Genomic DNA, 13,796 nt, shown 5'->3' with positions numbered 1-13,796 from the left:
CGAAAACGGCGATTCTCTGACGGAAACGGCGATTCTCTGACATAAACGGCGATTCTCTGACAGAAACGGCGATAGTCTGACAGAAACGGCGATTTTCTGACATAAACGGCATTTCTCTAACGGAAACGGCGATTTTCTGACATAAACGGCGTTTCTCTAACGGAAACGGCGATTCTCTGACGGAAACGGCGATTCTCTGACGGAAACGGCGATTCTCTGACATAAACGGCGATTCTCTGACAGAAACGGCGATTCTCTGACGGAAACGGCGATTCTCTGACGGAAACGGCGATTCTCTGACGGAAACAGCGTTTTTCTGACGGAAACGGCGATTCTCTGACGGAAACGGCGTTTCTCTGACGGAAACGGCGTTTTTCTGACGGAAACGGCGTTTTTCTGACGGAAACGGCGATTCTCTGACGGAAACGGCGATTCTCTGACGGAAACGGCGATTCTCTGACGGAAACCGCTTTTTTTTTGACGGAAACGGCGATTTTCTGACGGAAACGGCTTTTTTTTGACGGAAACGGCGATTTTCTGACGGAAACGGCGATTCTCTGACGGAAACGCCGATTCTCTGACATAAACGGCGATTCTCTGACGGAAACGGCGATTCTCTGACGGAAACGGCGATTCTCTGACATAAACGGCGATTCTCTGACAGAAACGGCGATAGTCTGACATAAACGGCGATTCTCTGACGGACACGGCGATTCTCTGACGGAAACGGCGTTTTTCTGACGGAAACGGCGATTCTCTGACGGAAACGGCGATTCTCTGACATAAACTGCGATTCTCTGATGGAAACGGCGATTCTTTGACAGAAACGGCGATTCTCTGACATAAACGGCGATTCTCTGACGGAAACGGCGATTCTCTGACAGAAACGGCGATTCTCTGACGGAAACGGCCATTCTCTGACATAAACGGCGATTCTCTGACAGAAACGGCGATAGTCTGACAGAAACGGCGATTTTCTGACATAAACGGCATTTCTCTAACGGAAACGGCGATTTTCTGACATAAACGGCGTTTCTCTAACGGAAACGGCGATTCTCTGACGGAAACGGCGATTCTCTGACGGAAACGGCGATTCTCTGAAGGAAACGGCGATTCTCTGACATAAACGGCGATTCTCTGACGGAAAAGGCGATTCTCTGACGGAAACGGCGATTCTCTGACATAAACTGCGATTCTCTGACGGAAACGGCGATTCTCTGACGGAAACGGCTTTTTTCTGACGGAAACGGCGATTCTCTGACGGAAACGGCGATTCTCTGACATAAACGGCGATTCTCTGACGGAAACGGCGATTCTCTGACGGAAACGGCGATTCTCTGACGGAATCGGCGTTTTTCTGACGGAAACGGCGATTCTCTGATGGAAACGGCGTTTTTCTGACGGAAACGGCGATTCTCTGACGGAAACGGCGTTTTTCTGACGGAAACGGCGTTTTTCTGACATAAACGGCGATTCTCTGACGGAAACGGCGATTCTCTGACGGAAACGGCGATTCTCTGACGTAAACGGCGATTCTCTGACGGAAATGGCGTTTTTCTGACGGAAACGGCGATTCTCTGACATAAACGGCGATTCTCTGATGGAAACGGTGTTTTTCTGACGGAAACGGCAATTCTCTGACGGACACGGCGTTTTTCTGACGGAAACGGCGATTCTCTGACGGAAACGGCGATTCTCTGACGGAAACGGCGATCTCTGACGGAAACGGCTTTTTTTTGACGGAAACGGCGATTCTCTGAAGGAAACGGCGATTCTCTGACATAAACGGCGATTCTCTGACGGAAACGGCGATTCTCTGACATAAACGGCGATTCTCTGACAGAAACGGCGTTTTTCTGACGGAAACGGCGATTTTCTGACGGACACGGCGATTCTCTGACGGAAACGGCGTTTTTCTGACGGAAACGGCGTTTTTCTGACGGAAACGGCGATTCTCTGACGGAAACGGCGATTCTCTGACGGAAACGGCGATTCTCTGACGGAAACCGCTTTTTTTTGACGGAAACGGCGATTTTCTGACGGAAACGGCTTTTTTTTGACGGAAACGGCGATTCTCTGACGGAAACGGCGATTCTCTGACGGAAACGCCGATTCTCTGACATAAACGGCGATTCTCTGACGGAAACGGCGATTCTCTGACGGAAACGGCGATTCTCTGACAGAAACGGCGATTCTCTGACGGAAACGGCGATTCTCTGACATAAACGGCGATTCTCTGACAGAAACGGCGATAGTCTGACAGAAACGGCGATTTTCTGACGGAAACGGCGTTTTTCTGACGGAAACGGCGATTCTCTGACGGAAACGGCGATTCTCTGACGGAAACGGCGATTCTCTGACGGAAACCGCTTTTTTTTGACGGAAACGGCGATTCTCTGACGGAAACGGCGATTCTCTGACGGAAACGCCGATTCTCTGACATAAACGGCGATTCTCTGACGGAAACGGCGATTCTCTGACGGAAACGGCGATTCTCTGACGGAAACGGCGATTCTCTGACATAAACGGCGATTCTCTGACAGAAACGGCGATAGTCTGACAGAAACGGCGATTTTCTGACATAAACGGCATTTCTCTAACGGAAACGGCGATTTTCTGACATAAACGGCGTTTCTCTAACGGAAACGGCGTTTTTCTGACATAAACGGCGATTCTCTGACGGAAACGGCGATTCTCTGACGGAAACGGCGATTCTCTGACGTAAACGGCGATTCTCTGACGGAAATGGCGTTTTTCTGACGGAAACGGCGATTCTCTGACATAAACGGCGATTCTCTGATGGAAACGGTGTTTTTCTGACGGAAACGGCAATTCTCTGACGGACACGGCGTTTTTCTGACGGAAACGGCGATTCTCTGACGGAAACGGCGATCTCTGACGGAAACGGCTTTTTTTTGACGGAAACGGCGATTCTCTGAAGGAAACGGCGATTCTCTGACATAAACGGCGATTCTCTGACATAAACGGCGATTCTCTGACAGAAACGGCGTTTTTCTGACGGAAACGGCGATTCTCTGACGGACACGGCGATTCTCTTACGGAAACGGCGTTTTTCTGACGGAAACGGCGTTTTTCTGACGGAAACGGCGATTCTCTGACGGAAACGGCGATTCTCTGACGGAAACGGCGATTCTCTGACGGAAACCGCTTTTTTTTGACGGAAACGGCGATTTTCTGACGGAAACGGCTTTTTTTTGACGGAAACGGCGATTCTCTGACGGAAACGGCGATTCTCTGACGGAAACGCCGATTCTCTGACATAAACGGCGATTCTCTGACGGAAACGGCGATTCTCTGACGGAAACGGCGATTCTCTGACGGAATCGGCGTTTTTCTGACGGAAACGGCGATTCTCTGACGGAAACGGCGATTCTCTGACGGAAACGGCGATTCTCTGACGGAATCTGCGTTTTTCTGACGGAAACGGCGATTCTCTGATGGAAACGGCGATTCTCTGACGGAAACGGCGATTCTCTGACAGAAACGGCGATTCTCTGACGGAAACGGCGATTCTCTGAAGGAAACGGCGATTCTCTGACATAAACGGCGATTCTCTGACGGAAACAGCGATTCTCTGACGGAAACGGCGTTTTTCTGACGGAAACGGCGTTTTTCTGACATAAACGGCGATTCTCTGACGGAAACGGCGATTCTCTGACGGAAACGGCGTTTTTCTGACGGAAACGGCGTTTTTCTGACATAAACGGCGATTCTCTGACGGAAACGGCGATTCTCTGACGGAAACGGCGATTCTCTGACGTAAACGGCGATTCTCTGACGGAAATGGCGTTTTTCTGACGGAAACGGCAATTCTCTGACGGACACGGCGTTTTTCTGACGGAAATGGCGATTCTCTGACGGAAACGGCGATTCTCTGACGGAAACGGCGATTCTCTGACGGAAACGGCTTTTTTTTGACGGAAACGGCGATTCTCTGAAGGAAACGGCGATTCTCTGACATAAACGGCGATTCTCTGACGGAAACTGCGATTCTCTGACATAAACGGCGATTCTCTGACAGAAACGGCGTTTTTCTGACGGAAACGGCGATTCTCTGACGGACACGGCGATTCTCTTACGGAAACGGCGTTTTTCTGACGGAAACGGCGATTCTCTGATAGAAACGGCGTTTTTCTGACGGAAACGGAGATTCTCTGACGGACACGGCGATTCTCTGACGGAAACGGCGTTTTTCTGACGGAAACGGCGATTCTCTGACGGAAACGGCGATTCTCTGACGGAAACGGCGATTCTCTGACGGAAACGGCGATTCTCTGACGGAAACGGCGTTTTTTTGACGGAAACGGCGATTCTCTGACGGAAACGGCGATTCTCTGACATAAACGGCGATTCTCTGACGGAAACGGCGATTCTCTGACAGAAACGGCGATTTTCTGACATAAACGGCGTTTTTCTAACGGAAACGGCGATTTTCTGACGGAAACGGCGATTCTCTGACGGAAACGGCGATTCTCTGACATAAACGGCGATTCTCTGACGGAAACGGCGATTCTCTGACGGAAACGGCGATTTTCTGACATAAACGGCGATTCTCTGACAGAAACGGCGATTCTCTGACGGAAACGGCGTTTTTTTGACGGAAACGGCGATTCTCTGACGGAAACGGCGTTTTTCTGACATAAACGGCGATTCTCTGACGGAAACGGCGATTCTCTGACGGAAACGGCGATTCTCTGACATAAACGGCGATTCTCTGACAGAAACGGCGATAGTCTGACATAAACTGCGATTCTCTGACGGAAACGGCGTTTTTCTGACGGAAACGGCGATTCTCTGACGGTAACGGCGTTTTTTTGACGGAAACGGCGATTCTCTGACGGAAACGGCGATTCTCTGACGGAAACGGCATTTTTCTGACGGAAACGGCGATTCTCTGACGGAAACGGCGTTTCTCTGACGGAAACGGCGATTCTCTGACGGAAACGCCGATTCTCTGACATAAACGGCGATTCTCTGACGGAAACGGCGATTCTCTGACGGAAACGGCGATTCTCTGACAGAAACGGCGATTCTCTGACGGAAACGGGGATTCTCTGACATAAACGGCGATTCTCTGACAGAAACGGCGATAGTCTGACAGAAACGGCGATTTTCTGACATAAACGGCGTTTCTCTAACGGAAACGGCGATTTTCTGACATAAACGGCGTTTCTCTAACGGAAACGGCGTTTTTCTGACATAAACGGCGATTCTCTGACGGAAACGGCGATTCTCTGACGGAAACGGCGATTCTCTGACGTAAACGGCGATTCTCTGACGGAAATGGCGTTTTTCTGACGGAAACGGCGATTCTCTGACATAAACGGCGATTCTCTGATGGAAACGGTGTTTTTCTGACGGAAACGGCGATTCTCTGACGGACACGGCGTTTTTCTGACGGAAACGGCGATTCTCTGACAGAAACGGCGATTCTCTGACGGAAACGGCGATCTCTGACGGAAACGGCTTTTTTTTGACGGAAACGGCGATTCTCTGAAGGAAACGGCGATTCTCTGACATAAACGGCGATTCTCTGACGGAAACGGCGATTCTCTGACATAAACGGCGATTCTCTGACAGAAACGGCGTTTTTCTGACGGAAACGGCGATTCTCTGACGGACACGGCGATTCTCTTACGGAAACGGCGTTTTTCTGACGGAAACGGCGTTTTTCTGACGGAAACGGCGATTCTCTGACGGAAACGGCGATTCTCTGACGGAAACCGCTTTTTTTTGACGGAAACGGCGATTTTCTGACGGAAACGGCTTTTTTTTGACGGAAACGGCGATTCTCTGACGGAAACGGCGATTCTCTGACGGAAACGCCGATTCTCTGACATAAACGGCGATTCTCTGACGGAAACGGCGATTCTCTGACGGAAACGGCGATTCTCTGACAGAAACGGCGATTCTCTGACGGAAACGGCGATTCTCTGACATAAACGGCGATTCTCTGACGGAAACGGCGTTTTTCTGACGGAAACGGCGATTCTCTGACGGAAACGGCGATTCTCTGACGGAAACGGCGATTCTCTGACGGAAACGGCGATTCTCTGACGGAAACGGCGATTCTCTGACGGAAACGGCGATTCTCTGACATAAACGGCGATTCTCTGATGGAAACGGTGTTTTTCTGACGGAAACGGCAATTCTCTGACGGACACGGCGTTTTTCTGACGGAAACGGCGATTTTCTGACAGAAACGGCGTTTTTCTGACGGAAACGGCGATTCTCTGACGGACACGGCGATTCTCTGACGGAAACGGCGTTTTTCTGACGGAAACGGCGATTCTCTGACGGAAACGGCGATTCTCTGACGGAAACGGCGATTCTCTGACGGAAACGGCGATTCTCTGACGGAATCGGCGTTTTTCTGACGGAAACGGCGATTCTCTGATGGAAACGGCGATTCTCTGACGGAAACGGCGATTCTCTGACGGAAACGGCGTTTTTCTGACGGAAACGGCGTTTTTCTGACATAAACGGCGATTCTCTGACGGAAACGGCGATTCTCTGACGGAAACGGCGATTCTCTGACGTAAACGGCGATTCTCTGACGGAAATGGCGTTTTTCTGACGGAAACGGCGATTCTCTGACATAAACGGCGATTCTCTGATGGAAACGGTGTTTTTCTGACGGAAACGGCAATTCTCTGACGGACACGGCGTTTTTCTGACGGAAACGGCGATTCTCTGACGGAAACGGCGATTCTCTGACGGAAACGGCGATTCTCTGACGGAAACGGCTTTTTTTTGACGGAAACGGCGATTCTCTGAAGGAAACGGCGATTCTCTGACATAAACGGCGATTCTCTGACGGAAACGGCGATTCTCTGACATAAACGGCGATTCTCTGACAGAAACGGCGTTTTTCTGACGGAAACGGCGATTCTCTGACGGACACGGCGATTCTCTTACGGAAACGGCGTTTTTCTGACGGAAACGGCGATTTTCTGACAGAAACGGCGTTTTTCTGACGGAAACGGCGATTCTCTGACGGACACGGCGATTCTCTGACGGAAACGGCGTTTTTCTGACGGAAACGGCGATTCTCTGACGGAAACGGCGATTCTCTGACGGAAACGGCGATTCTCTGACGGAAACGGCGATTCTCTGACGGAAACGGCGTTTTTTTGACGGAAACGGCGATTCTCTGACGGAAACAGCGATTTTCTGACGGAAACGGCGATTCTCTGACATAAACGGCGATTCTCTGATGGAAACGGTGTTTTTCTGACGGAAACGGCAATTCTCTGACGGACACGGCGTTTTTCTGACGGAAACGGCGATTCTCTGACGGAAACGGCGATTCTCTGACGGAAACGGCGATTCTCTGACGGAAACGGCTTTTTTTTGACGGAAACGGCGATTCTCTGAAGGAAACGGCGATTCTCTGACATAAACGGCGATTCTCTGACGGAAACGGCGATTCTCTGACATAAACGGCGATTCTCTGACAGAAACGGCGTTTTTCTGACGGAAACGGCGATTCTCTGACGGACACGGCGATTCTCTTACGGAAACGGCGTTTTTCTGACGGAAACGGCGATTTTCTGACAGAAACGGCGTTTTTCTGACGGAAACGGCGATTCTCTGACGGACACGGCGATTCTCTGACGGAAACGGCGTTTTTCTGACGGAAACGGCGATTCTCTGACGGAAACGGCGATTCTCTGACGGAAACGGCGATTCTCTGACGGAAACGGCGATTCTCTGACGGAAACGGCGATTCTCTGACGGAAACGGCGTTTTTTTGACGGAAACGGCGATTCTCTGACGGAAACAGCGATTTTCTGACGGAAACGGCGTTTTTCTGACGGAAACGGCGATTCTCTGACGGAAACGGCGATTCTCTGACGGAAACGGCGATTCTCTGACGGAAACGGCGATTCTCTGACGGAAACGGCGATTCTCTGACGGAAACTGCGATTCTCTGACGGAAACGGCGATTCTCTGACGGAAACGGCGATTCTCTGACATAAACGGCGATTCTCTGACGGAAACGGCGATTCTCTGACAGAAACGGCGATTTTCTGACATAAACGGCGTTTCTCTAACGGAAACGGCGATTTTCTGACGGAAACGGCGATTCTCTGACGGAAACGGCGATTCTCTGACGGAAACGGCGATTCTCTGACATAAACGGCGATTCTCTGACGGAAACGGCGATTCTCTGACGGAAACGGCGATTCTCTGACATAAACGGCGATTCTCTGACAGAAACGGCGATTCTCTGACGGAAACGGCGTTTTTTTGACGGAAACGGCGATTCTCTGACGGAAACGGCGTTTTTTTGACATAAACGGCGATTCTCTGACGGAAACGGCGATTCTCTGACGGAAACGGCGATTCTCTGACATAAACGGCGATTCTCTGACAGAAACGGCGATAGTCTGACATAAACTGCGATTCTCTGACGGAAACGGCGTTTTTCTGACGGAAACGGCGATTTTCTGACGGTAACGGCGTTTTTTTGACGGAAACGGCGATTCTCTGACGGAAACGGCGATTCTCTGACGGAAACGGCATTTCTCTGACGGAAACGGCGATTCTCTGACGGAAACGGCGTTTCTCTGACGGAAACGGCGATTTTCTGACATAAACGCCGAATCTCTGATGGAAACGGCGATTCTCTGACATAAACGGCGATTCTCTGACGGAAACGGCGATTCTCTGACGGAAACGGCGATTCTCTGACATAAACGGCGATTCTCTGACGGAAACGGCGATTCTCTGACATAAACGGCGATTCTCTGACAGAAACGGCGTTTTTCTGACGGAAACGGCGATTCTCTGACGGACACGGCGATTCTCTTACGGAAACGGCGTTTTTCTGACGGAAACGGCGATTTTCTGACAGAAACGGCGTTTTTCTGACGGAAACGGCGATTCTCTGACGGACACGGCGATTCTCTGACGGAAACGGCGTTTTTCTGACGGAAACGGCGATTCTCTGACGGAAACGGCGATTCTCTGACGGAAACGGCGATTCTCTGACGGAAACGGCGATTCTCTGACGGAAACGGCGTTTTTTTGACGGAAACGGCGATTCTCTGACGGAAACAGCGATTTTCTGACGGAAACGGCGATTCTCTGACATAAACGGCGATTCTCTGATGGAAACGGTGTTTTTCTGACGGAAACGGCAATTCTCTGACGGACACGGCGTTTTTCTGACGGAAACGGCGATTCTCTGACGGAAACGGCGATTCTCTGACGGAAACGGCGATTCTCTGACGGAAACGGCTTTTTTTTGACGGAAACGGCGATTCTCTGAAGGAAACGGCGATTCTCTGACATAAACGGCGATTCTCTGACGGAAACGGCGATTCTCTGACATAAACGGCGATTCTCTGACAGAAACGGCGTTTTTCTGACGGAAACGGCGATTCTCTGACGGACACGGCGATTCTCTTACGGAAACGGCGTTTTTCTGACGGAAACGGCGATTTTCTGACAGAAACGGCGTTTTTCTGACGGAAACGGCGATTCTCTGACGGACACGGCGATTCTCTGACGGAAACGGCGTTTTTCTGACGGAAACGGCGATTCTCTGACGGAAACGGCGATTCTCTGACGGAAACGGCGATTCTCTGACGGAAACGGCGATTCTCTGACGGAAACGGCGTTTTTTTGACGGAAACGGCGATTCTCTGACGGAAACAGCGATTTTCTGACGGAAACGGCGTTTTTCTGACGGAAACGGCGATTCTCTGACGGAAACGGCGATTCTCTGACGGAAACGGCGATTCTCTGACGGAAACGGCGATTCTCTGACGGAAACGGCGATTCTCTGACGGAAACTGCGATTCTCTGACGGAAACGGCGATTCTCTGACGGAAACGGCGATTCTCTGACATAAACGGCGATTCTCTGACGGAAACGGCGATTCTCTGACAGAAACGGCGATTTTCTGACATAAACGGCGTTTCTCTAACGGAAACGGCGATTTTCTGACGGAAACGGCGATTCTCTGACGGAAACGGCGATTCTCTGACGGAAACGGCGATTCTCTGACATAAACGGCGATTCTCTGACGGAAACGGCGATTCTCTGACGGAAACGGCGATTCTCTGACATAAACGGCGATTCTCTGACAGAAACGGCGATTCTCTGACGGAAACGGCGTTTTTTTGACGGAAACGGCGATTCTCTGACGGAAACGGCGTTTTTTTGACATAAACGGCGATTCTCTGACGGAAACGGCGATTCTCTGACGGAAACGGCGATTCTCTGACATAAACGGCGATTCTCTGACAGAAACGGCGATAGTCTGACATAAACTGCGATTCTCTGACGGAAACGGCGTTTTTCTGACGGAAACGGCGATTTTCTGACGGTAACGGCGTTTTTTTGACGGAAACGGCGATTCTCTGACGGAAACGGCGATTCTCTGACGGAAACGGCATTTCTCTGACGGAAACGGCGATTCTCTGACGGAAACGGCGTTTCTCTGACGGAAACGGCGATTTTCTGACATAAACGCCGAATCTCTGATGGAAACGGCGATTCTCTGACATAAACGGCGATTCTCTGACGGAAACGGCGATTCTCTGACGGAAACGGCGATTCTCTGACATAAACGGCGATTCTCTGAAGGAAACGGCGTTTCTCTGACGGAAACGGTGATTCTCTGAAGGAAACGGCGATTCTCTGACATAAACGGCGATTCTCTGACGGAAACGGCGATTCTCTGACGGAAACGGCGATTCTCTGACATAAACGGCGATTCTCTGACAGAAACGGCGATAGTCTGACGGAAACGGCGATTCTCTGACGGAAACGGTGATTCTCTGAAGGAAACGGCGATTCTCTGACATAAACGGCGATTCTCTGACGGAAACGGCGATTCTCTGACGGAAACGGCGATTCTATGACATAAACGGCGATTCTCTGACAGAAACGGCGATAGTCTGACATAAACGGCGATTCTCTGACATAAACGGCGATTCTCTGACAAACTGCGATTCTCTGACGGAAACGGCGATTCTCTGACGGAAACGGCTTTTTTCTGACGGAAACGGCGATTCTCTGACGGAAACAGCGTTTTTCTGACGGAAACGGCGATTCTCTGACGGACACGGCGATTCTCTTACGGAAACGGCGTTTTTCTGACGGAAACGGCGATTCTCTGACGGAAACGGCGATTCTCTCACGGAAACGGCGTTTTTTTGACGGAAACGGCGATTCTCTGACGGAAACGGCGATTCTCTGACGGAAACGGCGTTTTTCTGACGGAAACGGCGATTCTCTGACGGAAACGGCATTTTTCTGACGGAAACGGCGATTCTCTGACGGAAACGGCGTTTCTCTGACGGAAACGGCGATTCTCTGACATAAACGCCGAATCTCTGATGGAAACGGCGATTTTCTGACATAAACGGCGATTCTCTGACGGAAACGGCGATTCTCTGACGGAAACGGCGATTCTCTGACATAAACGGCGATTCTCTGAAGGAAACGGCGTTTCTCTGACGGAAACGGTGATTCTCTGAAGGAAACGGCGATTCTCTGACGGAAACGGCGATTCTCTGACGGAAACGGCGTTTTTCTGACGGAAACGGCGATTCTCTGACATAAACGGCGATTCTCTGACAGAAACGGCGATAGTCTGACGGAAACGGCGATTCTCTGACGGAAACGGTGATTCTCTGAAGGAAACGGCGATTCTCTGACATAAACGGCGATTCTCTGACGGAAACGGCGATTCTCTGACGGAAACGGCGATTCTCTGACATAAACGGCGATTCTCTGACAGAAACGGCGATAGTCTGACATAAACGGCGATTCTCTGACATAAACGGCGATTCTCTGACAAACTGCGATTCTCTGACGGATACGGCGATTCTCTGACGGAAACGGCTTTTTTCTGACGGAAACGGCGATTCTCTGACGGAAACAGCGTTTTTCTGACGGAAACGGCGATTCTCTGACGGACACGGCGATTCTCTTACGGAAACGGCGTTTTTCTGACGGAAACGGCGATTCTCTGACGGAAACGGCGATTCTCTCACGGAAACGGCGTTTTTTTGACGGAAACGGCGATTCTCTGACGGAAACGGCGATTCTCTGACGGAAACGGCGTTTTTCTGACGGAAACGGCGATTCTCTGACGGAATCGCCGTTTTTCTGAAGGAAACGGCGATTCTCTGACAGAAACGGCGATTCTCTGACATAAACGGCAATTCTCTGACGGAAACGGCGATTCTCTGACGGAAACGGCGATTCTCTGACGGAAACGGCGATTCTCTGACGGAAACGGCGATTCTCTGACATAAACGGCGATTCTCTGACAGAAACGGCGATTCTCTGACGGAAACGGCGTTTTTTTGATGGAAACGGCGATTCTCTGACGGAAACGGCGTTTTTTTGACGGAAACGGCGATTCTCTGACAGAAACGGCGATTCTCTGACGGAAACGGCGATTCTCTGACGGAAACGGCGTTTCTCTGACGGAAACGGTGATTCTCTGACATAAACGGCGATTCTCTGACGGAAACGGCGATTCTCTGACGGAAACGGCGATTCTCTGACGGAAACGGCGTTTTTCTGACAAACGGCGATTCTCTGACGGAAACGGCGATTCTCTGACGGAAACGGCGATTCTCTGACATAAACGGCGATTCTCTGACAGAAACGGCGATAGTCTGACATAAACGGCGATTCTCTGACGGAAACGGCGATTCTCTGACGGACACGGCGATTCTCTGACGGAAACGGCGTTTTTCTGACGGAAACGGCGATTCTCTGACGGAAACGGCGATTCTCTGACGGTAACGGCGTTTATTTGACGGAAACGGCGATTCTCTGACGGAAACGGCGATTCTCTGACGGAATCGGCGTTTTTCTGACGGAAACGGCGATTCTCTGACGGACACGGCGATTCTCTGACGGAAACGGCGTTTTTCTGACGGAAACGGCGATTTTCTGATGGAAACGGCGTTTTTTTGACGGAAACGGCGATTCTCTGACGGAAACGGCGTTTTTCTGACGGAAACGGCGATTCTCTGACGGAAACGGCGTTTCTCTGACGGAAACGGCGATTCTCTGACATAAACGCCGATTCTCTGATGGAAACGGCGATTATCTGACATAAACGGCGATTCTCTGACGGAAACGGCGATTCTCTGACGGAAACGGCGATTCTCTGACATAAACGGCGATTCTCTGACGGAAACGGCGTTTCTCTGACGGAAACGGCGATACTCTGACGGAAACGGCGATTCTCTGACGGAAACGGCGATTCTCTGACGGAAACGGCTTTTTTTTGACGGAAACGGCGATTCTCTGAAGGAAACGGCGATTCTCTGACATAAACGGCGATTCTCTGACGGAAACGGCGATTCTCTGACATAAACGGCGATTCTCTGACAGAAACGGCGTTTTTCTGACGGAAACGGCGATTCTCTGACGGACACGGCGATTCTCTTACGGAAACGGCGTTTTTCTGACGGAAACGGCGATTCTCTGACAGAAACGGCGTTTTTCTGACGGAAACGGCGATTCTCTGACGGACACGGCGATTCTCTTACGGAAACGGCGTTTTTCTGACGGAAACGGCGATTATCTGACGGAAACGGCGATTCTCTGACGGAAACGGCGTTTTTTTGACGGAAACGGCGATTCTCTGACGGAAACGGCGATTCTCTGACGGAAACGGCGATTCTCTGACGGAAACGGCGATTCTCTGACGGAAACTGCGATTCTCTGACGGAAACGGCGATTCTCTGACGGAAACGGCGATTCTCTGACATAAACGGCGATTCTCTGACGGA

The sequence above is a fragment of the Oryzias latipes genome, chromosome 19 (assembly GCF_053564925.1).
Source record: "Oryzias latipes strain Hd-rR chromosome 19, Olatipes_Hd-rR_3.1".
In the NCBI taxonomy this organism is placed as follows: Eukaryota; Metazoa; Chordata; class Actinopteri; order Beloniformes; family Adrianichthyidae; genus Oryzias; species Oryzias latipes.
Note: the sequence above shows the minus strand (reverse complement) of the source record.